Source organism: Marmota monax, unplaced genomic scaffold (assembly GCF_021218885.2).
Source record: "Marmota monax isolate L192 unplaced genomic scaffold, Marmota_monax_Labrador192_F-V1.1 WCK01_AAM20220418_F8-fsc00035, whole genome shotgun sequence".
NCBI lineage: Eukaryota > Metazoa > Chordata > Mammalia > Rodentia > Sciuridae > Marmota > Marmota monax.
The window spans coordinates 3,261,443-3,275,468 of record NW_026691961.1 but is presented as its reverse complement, the minus strand read 5'-3'; the positions used below and the strand labels follow the sequence as shown (position 1 = coordinate 3,275,468).

The window sequence follows — 14,026 nt, the reverse complement described above, 5'->3', positions numbered from 1 at the left end:
GCAGAGCTGTCACCGGGAGCTGAAGCCCTGGGACAGGTGTATCTCCTGGGCAAGGTGTCCCCCCCCCAGTGACCAGGGGACAGGTCAGCTTGTCACACTGCAGACTGAGATGCCTCTTCTTTTTATGAGTCTTAGGTGAGGGGTTTCATAGGTGTTTGATGAGTTTGCATCTCTGGTATCCCTGGTATGATCTGATATGCCCAAGTGCCCTTGCACTTGGGATTTATTCAATTTGATATGTGCACAGGTGGCAATTACATTATTATCAGCCTGTGCCTTAGGATCCTGCTGTGCCCCTGGGGTCTGTTCTTTTTTGATGAGTTCTGATGTCCAACATCAGGTGGTGTCTACTCTCCTGGACAAGTTACCAAGTCCCCTGTCTTAGAACTTGCACTTAAAATACCCTAGCTCAGGGCAGACTGCTGCCTTATGAAACGGAGTGACCCGGGGCTGGGCCCAGCAGGAAACTGCTGACCATCACGACCCTGAGGGACCCAGAGCAGGGCACAGCTCAACCCCGTGCTCCCACCACCCGGGGTTGGCACCAGATCCCACACAGGAAAGGGGCTCAGTCCCACAGACCACCCCAATTCAGAGGCCAGCCACAGGCCCAGGCCACCCTGACTCCTGACTGATGGCTGTAAATTCGGGGGTTCCCACGACCCTCTCCAAGTCTGATAACTAGTTAGAATGGTTCGCAAAAGCTCAGCCTCCACTCAAGCCTGCCGTTTTATTATATAGGCTATAACCCAGGAACTCCCAGGCGGAAGAGAGAAGTAGGGCAGGGCGCACACGGTGGTGGTGGGAGCTTCAGGGACCTCCCTGGGCACCCGTCCTCCGTTTTCAGAGCTCCACCTCCAGTCCCTCGCCCCTCCCGAAGTTGGTGGGTGGGGCTGAAACTTCTCACCAGCCAATCATTTGTGTTCTTTCAGGTAGCCGGTCCCACCCTCGAGCTACCTAGGAGCCCCACCCTAAGACACCTCATTAGCATAAACTCAGGTGTGGATCCAACTCAGGGTTTGACGGGAGTAAGAGACGACCCTGCTGGCCTCGGAAAACTCAGGGTCCTTTACTATCCATCGGTCTCCTCGTCGGCAGACAGTATTTACCTTCAGGAAGGCAGAGAGGGGTAAAAAGGAAAAATAGCTGGTTTCATTGTAAAAATCAAGTTGGTCCTTGAAAAAAGTACGGAGCCCGTTTGGCAGAATGATGATACCACTGAGCTACAGCATGGATCCCTGAAATATTATTTAAAAGCTTTTCTAACCAAGAAAAAAAGTCTAATAATGCAGGATTAAAACAGAAGGCAGAGGGGTAAGTGTGGTCAACTGGAGAGGTGGTGCATTTATAGTTACTGAACCTTACTGCTAACAAGGTGATTTCCTTAGCCCAGAGAGAGAGACTGGATCTCACTAAATCTGAGGATCTTGCTAAATTGCTGAGGCTGGCCTCCAACTTGTGATCCTCCTGTCTCAGCCTCCGGGGTCGCTGGGATTACAGGCGTGCACCATCACTGCTGGCAGAATTTCCTTCCTGTGAGAGCTGAATAGTATTCCATACGGATAAGCTGCACTTTGTTTGTCTGTGTTCATCCGTTGATTACTGATTAGCCAGTGTGCGTCACATGCCCAGAGTACCTTTTGGCTATTGTGACCAGGGCTGCCACAAACACGGGTGTACAATATCCCTTGGAGTCCCCCGCCCCCCTCCCACTTCCCTTGGGAATAAACCCAGAATTGGAACTGCCGGGTAACAGGGAGGAGTGGCCCTACTGTTTTCTAAAGCCACACGGCTAGCTATCTGGCTCCAGAGTGATGCTGACGCGGCTATTCCTTGGGCCACACACACCAGCTGCACGTTGAGGTGGCCGCCTGCCCTTGACTGAGCAGCTCAGCTTCCACTGTTAAAATTAGAATTAAAAAATTAAAAAAAAAATTACAGTTGGCTAGGCCTGTACGGCTTCCATTTTTAAAAATTTACCAAGAAACTCTGATTTTTGTTTTGGGACTTAGCATTAATGTAAAATCTTTTTAAATTAAAAAAATCGCACAAATCAATAAATACTATAAATTATTATTCTGTCGCACGCACACACACGGACACACACACACACACAAAATCAGCTCTATTCCCCAACCTCCCGAAAGACAGCTGTCCAAGGACAGGGCCCTGAACTCACGTGCACTCAGCTCTCGTTCCTTCAGGGAGGTCCAGGCAGTCACTGGGTAGGATCCGCATCTGCTAGGAAAGCAATCTTTGCAGTTTGGTCCGAGCATTGGCCAGCAGCAAGTGACCGTCACAAGGCAGGTGCCTTACACGGCAGCCTCAGAAACAGAGAAAAGGTTCACACACACACACACACACAAATAAATAACGTAAAATAAAAATAAAATGTCAGGGGCTGGGGCTCTCGCTGGTAAAACACTTGCCTCCCACGTGTGAGGCACTGGGTTTGAGCCTCAGCACTGCATAAAAATAAATACAAAAATAAAGAGATTGTGTTCATCTACAACTAAAAAAAAATTAAAAAAAAAATCAAAGGGGAACGTCACAGGCTGATTTAAGTCCCTGCTTCTTGAGACCGAACAATGGCAGTATTTTGACGTTTCCCATAAAAAAAAAATCTTTTGGTTATAGCTATTAATATGATATCAGAAATCTAAGTTCTTTGAATTGTAACTTCACAGTCCTGTTGCTAAGGACTCACTCTAATCTGTTTCTTTGTGTCTGGAATAATAGGCATAATGGGAATCGTTGAATTTGGTATGAAAACCCATTAAAAAAAGAGCCACAGAGCAGTCAAGGAAATGTCTTCCTTTTGCAGAAATGATACTGTGTGGAAGACGGAAAAGAAAGCCATGGGTACTTATTGAGCACTTCATGGGTACCAAGTGCTCTTCCTATGTTACCTTTTATTTGTCGAGAATGATTTTGGGTGGAAGCAATAGATGACATGAATATAATAGATCTACTAGTCAGCTACTGCTGGCTAACAAACATCCCCCAAATCTCAGTAGCATCAGATAACAAGCATATTGTTCCTCACTCACACATACGTGGATCAGCTGGGGCTGACTACTCTTGGTTGGGTTAGCACCCAGCCACATCTCTTCTAAAGACTGACAGATTTCTTTTTGTTCTTTTCTTATCTTTAAATTTTTTTTTTAGTTGTTTATGGACACAATACGCTTATTTGGTTTATTTTTATGTGGTGCTGTGGATTGAACCCAGGGCTTCACACATACCAGGTAAGTGCTCTGTCCCCGAGCCACAACCCCAGCCCCATCTTTTCTATTTTTTTAATTACTGGGGACTGATCCCAGCAGTGCTTTACCATTGAGCTACACCTCCATCTCTGAATTTTTTCAAATGTGGACACAGGATCTTGACAAGTTGCTGAGGCTGGCTTCTAACTCGCCATCCTCCTACCTCAGCCTCCCGGGTCATTGGGATTATGGGCACGCGCTATCACACCCAGCTGACCAACAGGTTTCTTGAGGACCATTCTTCTCACGGAAGTAGCAGACACACAAAAGAGATAGCCCGATTGCACAAGCATTATCTGAAGCCTCTGCTTATGCTTCATTCATCCATATCCTACTAGCTCAGTCACCTGACCAAGTCCAAAGATAGGACCAGGGCAAGGGCACTGTTCCCTCTGTGGGCCCGCAGGGAACGGATCACTCTACATGGAGCAGAAAACGATTGGACCAACTGCCCAATATACCACTGTGGCTTGGTCAAGTAGGGATCGATCGTTTTTTTTTTTTTTTTTCTCTCATAATAAAAAGTCCTGAGGTGTGAGTTTGCTGCTAAGAGGCAATAATTGATTCAGGCACACGTTTTAGTGAGAACTTCATATAACTAGTATCATATTATATATAGTATGATACTGTATATGATTTTTTTTTTATACCAGGGATTGAACTCAGGGGCACTCGACCACCGAGCCCCATCCCCAGCCCTATTTTGTATTCTATTTAGAGACAGGGTCTCACTGAGCTACTTAGCCCCTCGCTTTTGCTGAGGCTGGCTTTGAACCTGGCGATCCTCCTGCCTCAGCCTCCCCAGCTGCTGGGATGACAGGCGTGGGCCGCCAGGCCCAGCCGTACCCTTTTTTCATCTCTGTTTTACGCTCAACGTCTTTCTGTGTTGATTCACAGAGCTCTAAACTACTCGTTTCAACAATTGGGCAACATTCCACTGCACAGGCACCTCAGTATTCCTTCTCCATGGATGACATCACTGCTGACCAGGCCCGGGGTGAGCGTTTCCCTAGCAGTCCCTCCAGAAGTGGAGTTAGTGGGGGAGAGACCTAAGTCAGTCCCCTTCACCCTGTGCCCTGGGATTGGCCCAAGCACAGCTCTTTGTTTACAGAGGACAAACCTAAACTCCAAACTCTGTACCCCAAACTTGGCAGATCTTTTTTCCCCTCCCCCAGTTCTGGGATTGGACCCAGGCACATGCTACCACCAAGCTTCACCCCCAGCCCTTTCATTAAACCTTTTTGAGACAGAGCCTTGCTAAGTTACCGAGGCTGGCCTTGAACTTGTGATCCTCCAGCCTCAGCGACCTGAGTAGCTGGGATTTCAGGTGTGTGCCTTTTAAGCACCTGGCTTAAAAGAGAAGCATATGTTCGACCTTCCCTGATGCCCTACTATGGTACCTTGTACCAACTTCCATTCCACCAGCCGTGCAGGAGATTTTTCAAACCCCCACAGCCACACCAAGACTTGGAGTTACGAGATTTACCTTTTTTCCTCAGCCAAAGCGTCTCTCACTCAGGTTTTTAATTGCTTTTCTGTGGTTACTAGTGAAGTACTAGACGGTAGTCTTCATGGAAGGGATCTGTTGTGGTCCACAGAGCAGGAGCCTGCACCTTCCAGGCCTTGTACTCCTCGCCCTTTCCTGTGGCACCTCTGAAGGCCATCATCAGATGTGGGCCCAGAACTGCGAACTAAATAAACCTCTTTTCTTTATATAACTATCCAACCTCGGGTATTTTGTTATAGTAATACATGAGAGACTAATAAAGAAGATTGTAAGGGAAGCCAAAAAACTCACTTTTTCCCCCAGCAACACACCAAGGCTATTGGCTGCAAGGACAGCTTTTCCCACAGGAACCCCTGTATAGGGAGGAGGCTGTATGTTACAGCTGGCCTTGCCACTTAGGGGTCAGCACAGAGGTGAACTGGCAGAGGTCACAGTTCACGGATTCAACTTATTTCTGATCAGCTGTGGGGAGGGGGCTGGGTTTGCAGTATAGAGTTTGGAGTTTAGGTTTGTCCTCTGTAAACAAACAGCTGGGCTTGGACTAATCCCAGGGCACAGTATGAAGGGGACTGACTTGGGTCTCTCCCCCCCCCCCCAGTTCTCCTCCCTTCTCCTCTCATTTCCCAGGGCCTCCCACAGCTAGGCAAGTGCTGGACCACTGAGCCACATCCCAAACACTGGTGTCCACTCTTTCTCCTCTTCCTTTGAAGCAGCTCCTGTGTGGCCCTACAGAGGCGGAAGCAGCCAGGGACCAGTCAGGCTGATGGGACAAAGAGACTCCCAATGCAGTGGCTTGGCCAAGATACAGCGGGCCTGTGGTGACGGCAGGGGACTGGTTCCAGGACAACCCCTCTGCCTACTCCCCATACCAAAATCTGTGGACATTCAAGGACTTTTAGAAAATGCCATAGTATCTGCATATAGCCCGTTTCTAGTCTTCCAAATACTTGAAATCACCTCTAGATGATTTATGCTACTTAACCCAAAGTAAATGCTATTCAAGTAGTTGTTATAGTGTATTATTTTAAAATTGGTATTAATAAACATTTCTTTTTTATTTTTCCGAGTATTTTCAATGCAGTTGGTTAAAGATGGATCAGGATTCATGGACATGGAGGGACAACTATAGAGGTATGTCACCCATACCAGCTCATGGGAGTCTTCTGCCTGTGAGTTCAAGGTTGCTGCTCTAGGTCTCACTGTGGGTCCCAGGGCCTGCAAGCCCATTCATTTTAAGTGCCAGACTGAGGTCGAGGCGCTCCTCATTTTTTTCTTGCATTCCATTGGCAAGAGCATAGTCACATGACGATAGCTGCAAAGGACACTGGGAAATGTAGTCTTTAAGGAGGCCAACATATACACTGCTAAAACTCTATTATTTTGAGCTGGGGTTGCAACTGAGTAGTACAGAGCTTGCCCAGCACATGTGAGACACTGGGTTTGATCCTCAGCACAACATGCAAATAAAATAATGGTCAACAACAACTAAAAAATATTTTTTAAAAAGCTCTATTATTTCACTGTAGCTTCGAAGGTAAACATTTTAAGCTTTGTGGGCAATCTGGTCTCTTTTGCAGCTATTCCCCTCTAGTGTCCGAGTATCAAAGCCACCATATATGTTACAGAGATGAGTGTGCATTGGTTGTGTTTCAACAAAATTCTACTTATAGGGCTGGGGATGTGTGTGGCTTATTTGTAGAACTGTTTGCATGTGTGAGACCCTGGGTTCAATCTCCAGCACCCTTCCTCCTCCCAAAAAATCTATTTGTAAAACCAGATGGATGCTGGATTTGGCCCACAGGCCAGAGCTCACCCGTGACCTAGGGAATGGACATTGGTGGATAACTAATGGTGGGTAATTAGAATCTTCTCCAGGTAGGCATGGCCACATGACCCCGGCCTAATCTACGGGACATAAGGAGGTGTTAGCTGGAGGTATTTCCTCCCTAATGAAAACTGAGTCCTGTGAGGAAAAGCAGCTCCCCCTCCAGCCTGCTTTGCTCTACGTCATGTGAGGTCCAAGTGCTTAGAGCTGTGGCAGCCATTCTATAACCAAGAGGCAAGGCCACTGCTGAACCGTGGAATTCACCCCTGGGACATCCCACCTCTCAGCTCCTTGTCATGGGAGAGAAACCCTCGTGGTGTGAGTCACCTTACTTGCAGCCAAACACCTCCCCAACCTGCAGCCCATCTGTTCCCTTTCCCCCTTTCTGCAAGCTCCCGGCTCCTCTGGCCAGGCTTACTCAGGGACACTTGTCCTAAATAGCCCACAAAGGCCACAGTAAGTATGCCCTCTGTGCCAAGAATGTAGCTGCTTACAAAGGACTTTTCTTCACCCAGCGTCCTGAATTCTTCCTTGGTGGTTTAAGTGAGAATCACAGTCACCAGTCAACAGGCATCTACTGCACGTCCCCTGCGTCACAGAGACTGGGATCCTTTCCCAGAACAAATTACCACCAAGGCGAGGGCCCCAACCCACACAACTGTGTTCTCTTAGGGTTCTGGAGCCAGAAGCCCAAAGTCAAGGTGTCAGCAGGACCACCTGTCCTCCAGAAGCTGCAGAGGAAGGCCCCCTCACCTGGGCCAGCTCCCCGCGGCCATCAGCATTCCTTAGCTTGAGGTGGCCTCCCTTCACAGGACCTTCTCCTGGGTGTCTGCATCCCACTCTCACGGACACTCGCCACTGGATTTAGGACCCGCATACAGAGTCCGGGATGTTTCCATCTCAAGAGCCTTGACTTATATCTGCAAAGACCCTCTTTCAGATGAGGCCAGGTTCATGATTCCGGGGGCGGGGTAGGACATGGACACACGTTTTGAGGGGCTACCATTGAACACGCTGCAGAGACTCCAAGAAATCGGGTGACCTGCCTGATATATTGGACCCTGGATTCAGTGCTGTTACTCCCTGGAGCAAGAATCAAGGAGAGCACCTGTCTCCAGAATCAGGACACTTGGGCTGTCATCTCTGTCCCTTATTTGTGGCGTGACCTCCGCTTTTCTCCTCTGTGCAGAGCAGGTGCCTTGGGGCCAACTTAGGCCGGCATGTGTATTCTGCCTGACTTGCCTGGTGCCTTTCTTTTTTTAAATTAAACTAGTTGCCTGGGCTGGGGCTGTGGCTCAAGCGGTAGCACGCTCGCCTGGCATGCGTGCGGCCCGAGTTCGATCCTCAGCACCACATACAAATGAAGATGTTGTGTCCGCCGAAAACTAAAAAATAAATATTAAAAAGTTCTCTCTCTCTCTTAAAAAAAAAAAAAACTAGTTGCCAGAATTAAAAAGCTTAGGAAATTCATGAGGAAGGCCAGATCTCCAAACTTTCATGAGAAAATAAATCTGTCAGGCTCTGCTGAACCACAGCCCTGGTGGCCAGAGCAGAGGGAGCATTGCTCATTTGGATTGGGGATAGCAGTCATGGGCCCCACAGGACCCTCCTAGTCTAGATTTACGTTTTTTGGGGTTTTTTTTGATATTTATTTTTTAGTTATTGACGGACACAACATCTCTGTTTGTATGTGGTGCTGAGGATCGAACCCGGGCCGCATGCATGCCAGGTGAGCGCGCTACCGCTTGAGCCACATCCCCAGCCCCTAGATTTATGGTTCTTGACTGGCCCTCAGACAGTTGATTTCTTAAATTTTGGCTTGGGCTGGGCATGGAGGTGCACACCTGTAATCCTAGCAACTCAGGAGGCTGAGGCAGGAAGATCACAAGTTCAAGGCCAGCCTCAGCAATGTAGCGAGGCTCTAAGCAATTCCTAAAAAAGTCCCTAAATAAAAATAAAAAGGGCTGCGGATGTGGCTCAGTGGTGAAGCAACCCTGGGGTCAATCCCCCATGCCAAAATAATAATAATAATAATAAAAAACTTTGGCTTGCATGATCTCAAAGGATGCAAGTGAAAACCACTAAGAATTCTAGAAAAGTAGAGAAAAAAGCAGTGGCTGGATCTGAAGGAGGTGAGTGGGGAGGGAGGCTGTTCATGGGTTGTTTTGTGTTAAAATGTTCGTAACATGAAGCTTGTCATTTTAGCCCATTTAGAGGTGTGACTCAGTGGCACTCAGCACATTTGCAACATTGTCAACCACTGCCCTTTACCTAGTTCCAGAACTGTTCCATCACCCCAGAAGGAGGGCTGGTACCCATTACGCAGTCGCCCCGCATTCCCACCTCCTTCCCCAGAGCCTGGCAACCACAGTGTGTCTGTCTCTGTGATCCCAGGGGACTGTTATGTTGGAGGAGGTGCCCTCTCCAGGGCAAGAGCCTGCAGATCAGACACCCTTATAAAGAAGGAATTAAATGTCCCCTGCCAAATATCTCTAGCTGCTTCCCCTAAATCCTACCCTCTCTCCCTAAGAAAAAGACATCCCCGAGCTGAGAAGCAGCTCTACCCCCTCCCCTCCCCCTCCCCTCCTCCTCCCCTCCCCCTCCCCTCCCTCTTTCCCTCTCTCTCTTTGGTATTGGAGATTGAACCCAGGGCCGCTTCACCACTGAGTCACATCCCCAGCCCTTTTTATTATTTTATTTAGAGACAGGGTCTTGCTAAGTTGCTTAGGGCCTCAATAAGTTGCTGAGGCTGGCCTTGAACTTGCCATCCTCCTGCCTCAGCCTCCCAAGTCGCTGGGATGGCAGCCGGCTGTTCTTAAACTCGATGAAATTCTCTTGCTCTCTCTTTTTTCCTTTTGTGGGGCTGCAGCCAAGGGCTTCCTGCACACACACAGCACACATTCTACCAGAAGTGACATCCAGCCCTGAAAAAAGATTCCCAAACTGAAATCAGGATAATTCTGAGCATTGTAAAGAGGATTACAAAAAACAGATTCTATGTGTCTTCTAAAATATTTCTGTTTTTATGTTGTACATTCCTGTGTGGGAATATTCTGCATTTTGGTGAGCACTCGCCAACAGGCTTAGGATCCTCCTTGGGCAGCGTGTTGATCTTCCCAGGCTCCTAGGAATCCTTTTCAGAAGTCAAATTTCCAAATGCCAGGCAGGGCCAGGAGCAACTGGATGGGGGTTGAAAATCCTGTCCCTCGAAGCAATGTGACTGTGGATGAGTGACTTCATTCCCCTGAACCTTGACTTTACCATTTTTAGAATGGGGCTAAGAATAGACCTACTCCAAGGGTGCTGAGAACATTAAAAACACAAACATATTCAGCTGGGCACAGTGGCGCATCCCTATAATCCCAACATCTCAGGAGGCTGAAGCAGGAGGATCACAAGTTGGAGGCCAGCCTTAGCAACTTAGCAAGACCCTGTCTCTAAATATAAAATATAAAAAAAGGCTGGGGATGTGGCTCAGTGGTTAAGCACCCCTAGGTTCAATCCCCAGTATAAAAGAAAAAAAAATCACATGATGTGCTTAATATATTAAGCACCCTGTACATACAACCATTATCAGAACTATTGCCATTCGTCTCCTTTATATAAAATTTATTTTCATTTATTTATTATTAATTAATTAATTTATTTATAGTTGTAGATGGACAGATTGCCTTTATTTTATTTGTTTATTTTTATGTGGTGCTGAGGATCGAACCCAGGGCCTCATGCATGCTAGGCAAGTGCTGTACCCCTGAGCTACAGCCCCAGCCCTATTTTTATTTTTTAAGTCATTATGTTAACTGTACAAATTTATGGGACACCATGTGATAATTTGATGTATACTACAGTGTGTAGTGCTCAAATCAAAATCAGCATAGTTCACCTCTCCATGTCCTTAAACATTTAAAAATTTTTTTGATTAACACATAGTTATTGTACATATTTATGGGGTCTTTCATTTTCTTTAAAAGCTTTTCCAGAGCCAGCCCACAGGTTCATGTCGGTAATGCCGGAGGCTCAGGAGGCTGAGGCAGGAGGATCGCGAGTTCAAAGCCAGCCTCAGCAAAATCGAGGAGATAAGCAACTCAATGAGACCCTGTCTCTAAATAAAATACAAAATAGGGCTGGGGCTGGGGCTCAGGGGTCCAGTGCCCCTGAGTTCAATCCCTGGTACCAAAAATAAATAAAAGCTTTTTAGAGGTCTCAAGAGAGAAAAGCTCAGGTTTTTACCTTTTCAAGAAGATCATAATCCAGGTTAATAAATTTCACTTTGCCAGAAAATTCAAGAAAAACCCAACCTGACATTTAAACTGGATTTTTGAAACACATTGGACTCATCAGCCCCTCAGCAAACGCGGCCGTGGCTTCTACCTCTTCATCCATTCAAATTCCCACCCCCTCACACGGAATGGCTCTGGCGGTCACTCACCCGCTCACCTCTGGATCTGGTCACACCTGCCCACCCCAGGCCTGACTCAGGACCCCTCCCTGGGCCCGCTGCAGAGGAAGGACAGAATTCAGGCAGGCTCTGTGCAATGCTGGGCCAGTCCTTCTCCTTCTCTGCCCTTCTCCTTCTCATTGACAAGACAGTCACATTGTGCCCTCTACTGGACCCTGGGGATTTTCTCACTTTCCTAGGCACTATCTTTGTACCCCAACAATCATCACAAAGTTTCCACAGGATGGGGCTTTATGTGCCATGTCACCCTGATCCCCTTTATGCCAGAGGTGAACCTCCACAGGTAGGACAGTTTGCATAGATGTGTGCTACTAAAGAGGAGGGAGATTGCCCTCCAATGCGTTCCTGCCTGAGGTTCTTTACTGGCTTCTAAATTAGTTTTTTTGTTACTATAACAAAATACCCAAAGTAGGCTACTTTATAAAGAAAAAGGGGTTTATTTTGACTTTCAGCTCTGGAGGTGCAAGGTCTAAGGATCCTCACCTGGTGATGGCCTTCTTGGTGGCAGAGTCTGAGGCAGCACAAGACATCACAGGGAGGAAGAGGGACCATGTTTTATGGCCTCTCTCCCACTTTTTTTAAGTGCTGGGAATCAACCCAGGGCTTTGCACTTGCTGGGCAAGTGCTGAGCTACTCCCAGCCTCCCCTCTTCCCCTCGCTGCCCCCCTTTTAAGAATTCGGATGCTAGGGACTGAACCCAGGGCACTTTACCACTGAGCCACGCCCCCCAGTTCATTTTTCAAAAATTTTTTATTTTGAGACAGGGTCTCAATAAGTTGCTGAGGCTGATCTTGAACTTGCAATCCTCCTGCCTCAGCCTCCCTGAGTTCCGGGGATTGCAGGCCTGTGCCACCAAGCCCTGTTCAGCTCTCCTTTTTATAAAGTCCTAGGACTCCATCAGGTGGCTCCACCCTAATGACCGTATCTAACCCCAACCATTGCCGGAGGCCCCACCTCCGAACACTGCAGTTGGATGAAGCTTTTGCTCTCAATACCTCACAGGGGGCCCGGGGGACACTCAGTCCACATTCAGACCACAGTGGCTGGGTGTGAGCCTTGGCTGGGACCAGGGATTCATGGTCGGGTCATTCAGGCCAAAGCAGAAACGGGAGGCGGTTTCTTGTATGCCACAGTGAGCTCTGGGTCCCAAAGTAACAAGCTTCAAAATGTCAACAACAGGGACAGGACTTCAGACTTGGAAGACGGACACACCCAGAAACAACAGAGTGTTCTGGGGGCACCCGGCAGCTCTGCAGACTGCACGCATCTCGTGGGGACGAATCCACAACGTCAGGTGACTTGAACAGGGTCACAGAGCTGGCCCTGGGACTCCACCCCAGGCACCAGCTGAGCTGGGCAGGAGACTCCTGTCACCTGGAATTTCTCCCTGCCCTTCGCACGCGCCTGCCGGAACGTCCTCAGGACAGAAGGGAACACCTTGTCTGTTGGCCATTGCGCTACTCCAGGGTTCCTTGTCAGTCCGTCCCTGTTAGGATGGAAACGCCATGCGGACTGGGCCTTTTTCTTTTTAACGGAGGTGAAATTCAGATCATTGCAATTAGACATTTTAAAACAATCAACGCAGTGGCAACGAGGACATTCACAACATCGTTCAACCTGTACCTAGTTCCCTTGTCATGACCCCAAGGAAGACTCTCATACCTATTAACTATTAAGCCGACCGGTCTTCATCCCCCCGCCCCTCCCGAAACCACTAATCTACTGTTTCTCCTCCCAAGCAGCTGGGAATACAGGTGCATGTCTCAATAACAAGTTAGCATGTTTTTGAGGTTTATTCACCTTGTATCATGCATCAATACTTCATTCCTTTTTACGATTAACTAAAACTCCCTTGTATGGATAGACCATTTTTTTTTAACCTGTTCATGATTTGATGGACATTTGGGTTGATTCTACCTCTTGGTGATTGTGGATAGCATAGGTGTTTGTTTTTATGTGTTCCTTTCCCCCAGTGGCTAGAACACGGAGTGGTGAGGACATGGAGAACAAGGGCGTGCCAGGTATTACTCATCTCTGACCTCTTCCTTACATGGTAGCCACTACTAAAAGGTTTCAAGATCTGAGACCACAAGGGTGCAGGGACCAAGCCACAGCAGAAATCAGTTTGGAAGGAGGAGGGAGGAGGGAGGAGGGGCCCCAACAGGAGACAGGCTTTCCATTTTCTACCCTTTGTACTTGAGAAAGTGAATCGTGACACTGCAGAAATATTTATATGCCCGGTTCTAAGAAAGAAGGTTATTTATCATCAGACAGCAAACACGGAGAGGCATGGGGAGGTTGGGAGACTCACAGTCAATCAGAACTAGGTGGAGACGGTAGATCCTGCTCACTGGGGCGAGCTCCAGGGAGGAGGTCATTGAAATCCAATTGCTTCCCCCACAAAGGACTTCATTAAACTCCGGAAATTACCAGGAGCCTGTTGCAAAAAAAAAGAAAGAAAAAGAAAAGAGATAGCGAAGGGAGTCATTTCTCTTTAATTGTTGGTGCAATTTAGAAGAAATTAAATTGCAATTAAGTTCGTTTACTTACGAGGAGACGGGGTGTGAACACTCTGTGGGGAGACCCCATCAGCCTTTTGGAAAGAACAGGGCTTTTTGTTGGGGATGGTTCGCTGGGGACCGCCCAGTTCCGTAGCGAGTTTGGCGGCTTCGGCGCGCCCCCTGGTGGCCACAGGTGGGAGGTTCGGCCACCGTCTCGGTTCCCCTAGAGGGGTGAGCGCCCCGGCTCCAGAGTGAATCCGCAAATTAATTCACTTTCAAACGGGAAGTGAGGGCTCAGCGTGGGCCCCCGGGGGATGCAAGAGATGCCATGTAGGTGAACCGATTTTTTAAATTTTAATTATGAACTTAATTATAACTATGGTTACAATATCAAATCGTTTTGAGATCATAAACTTAAAAAGTCACTTTCTCAGACCAGTTTTTCCATGACCTTACTCCCCGACCCCT

At 47.8% G+C, this 14,026-nt stretch overlaps 1 long non-coding RNA gene across 2 annotated transcripts; it reads right to left on the bottom strand.

The window, feature by feature from the left end:
• Positions 1-716: 716 nt before the first annotated feature.
• LOC124087439 (uncharacterized) lies at positions 717-13,707 on the bottom strand. Of its 2 annotated transcripts, XR_009226001.1 has the most exons (4): positions 13,608-13,707; positions 13,369-13,494; positions 2,180-2,324; positions 717-1,900 (listed from the first exon to the last, which is right to left on the bottom strand). It is a non-coding gene; the product is annotated as an uncharacterized LOC124087439 (long non-coding RNA). The 2 variants fall into 2 exon arrangements; XR_006850062.2 differs by lacking the exons at positions 717-1,900; positions 2,180-2,324 and adding an exon at positions 11,789-12,543.
• Positions 13,708-14,026: the final 319 nt, after the last annotated feature.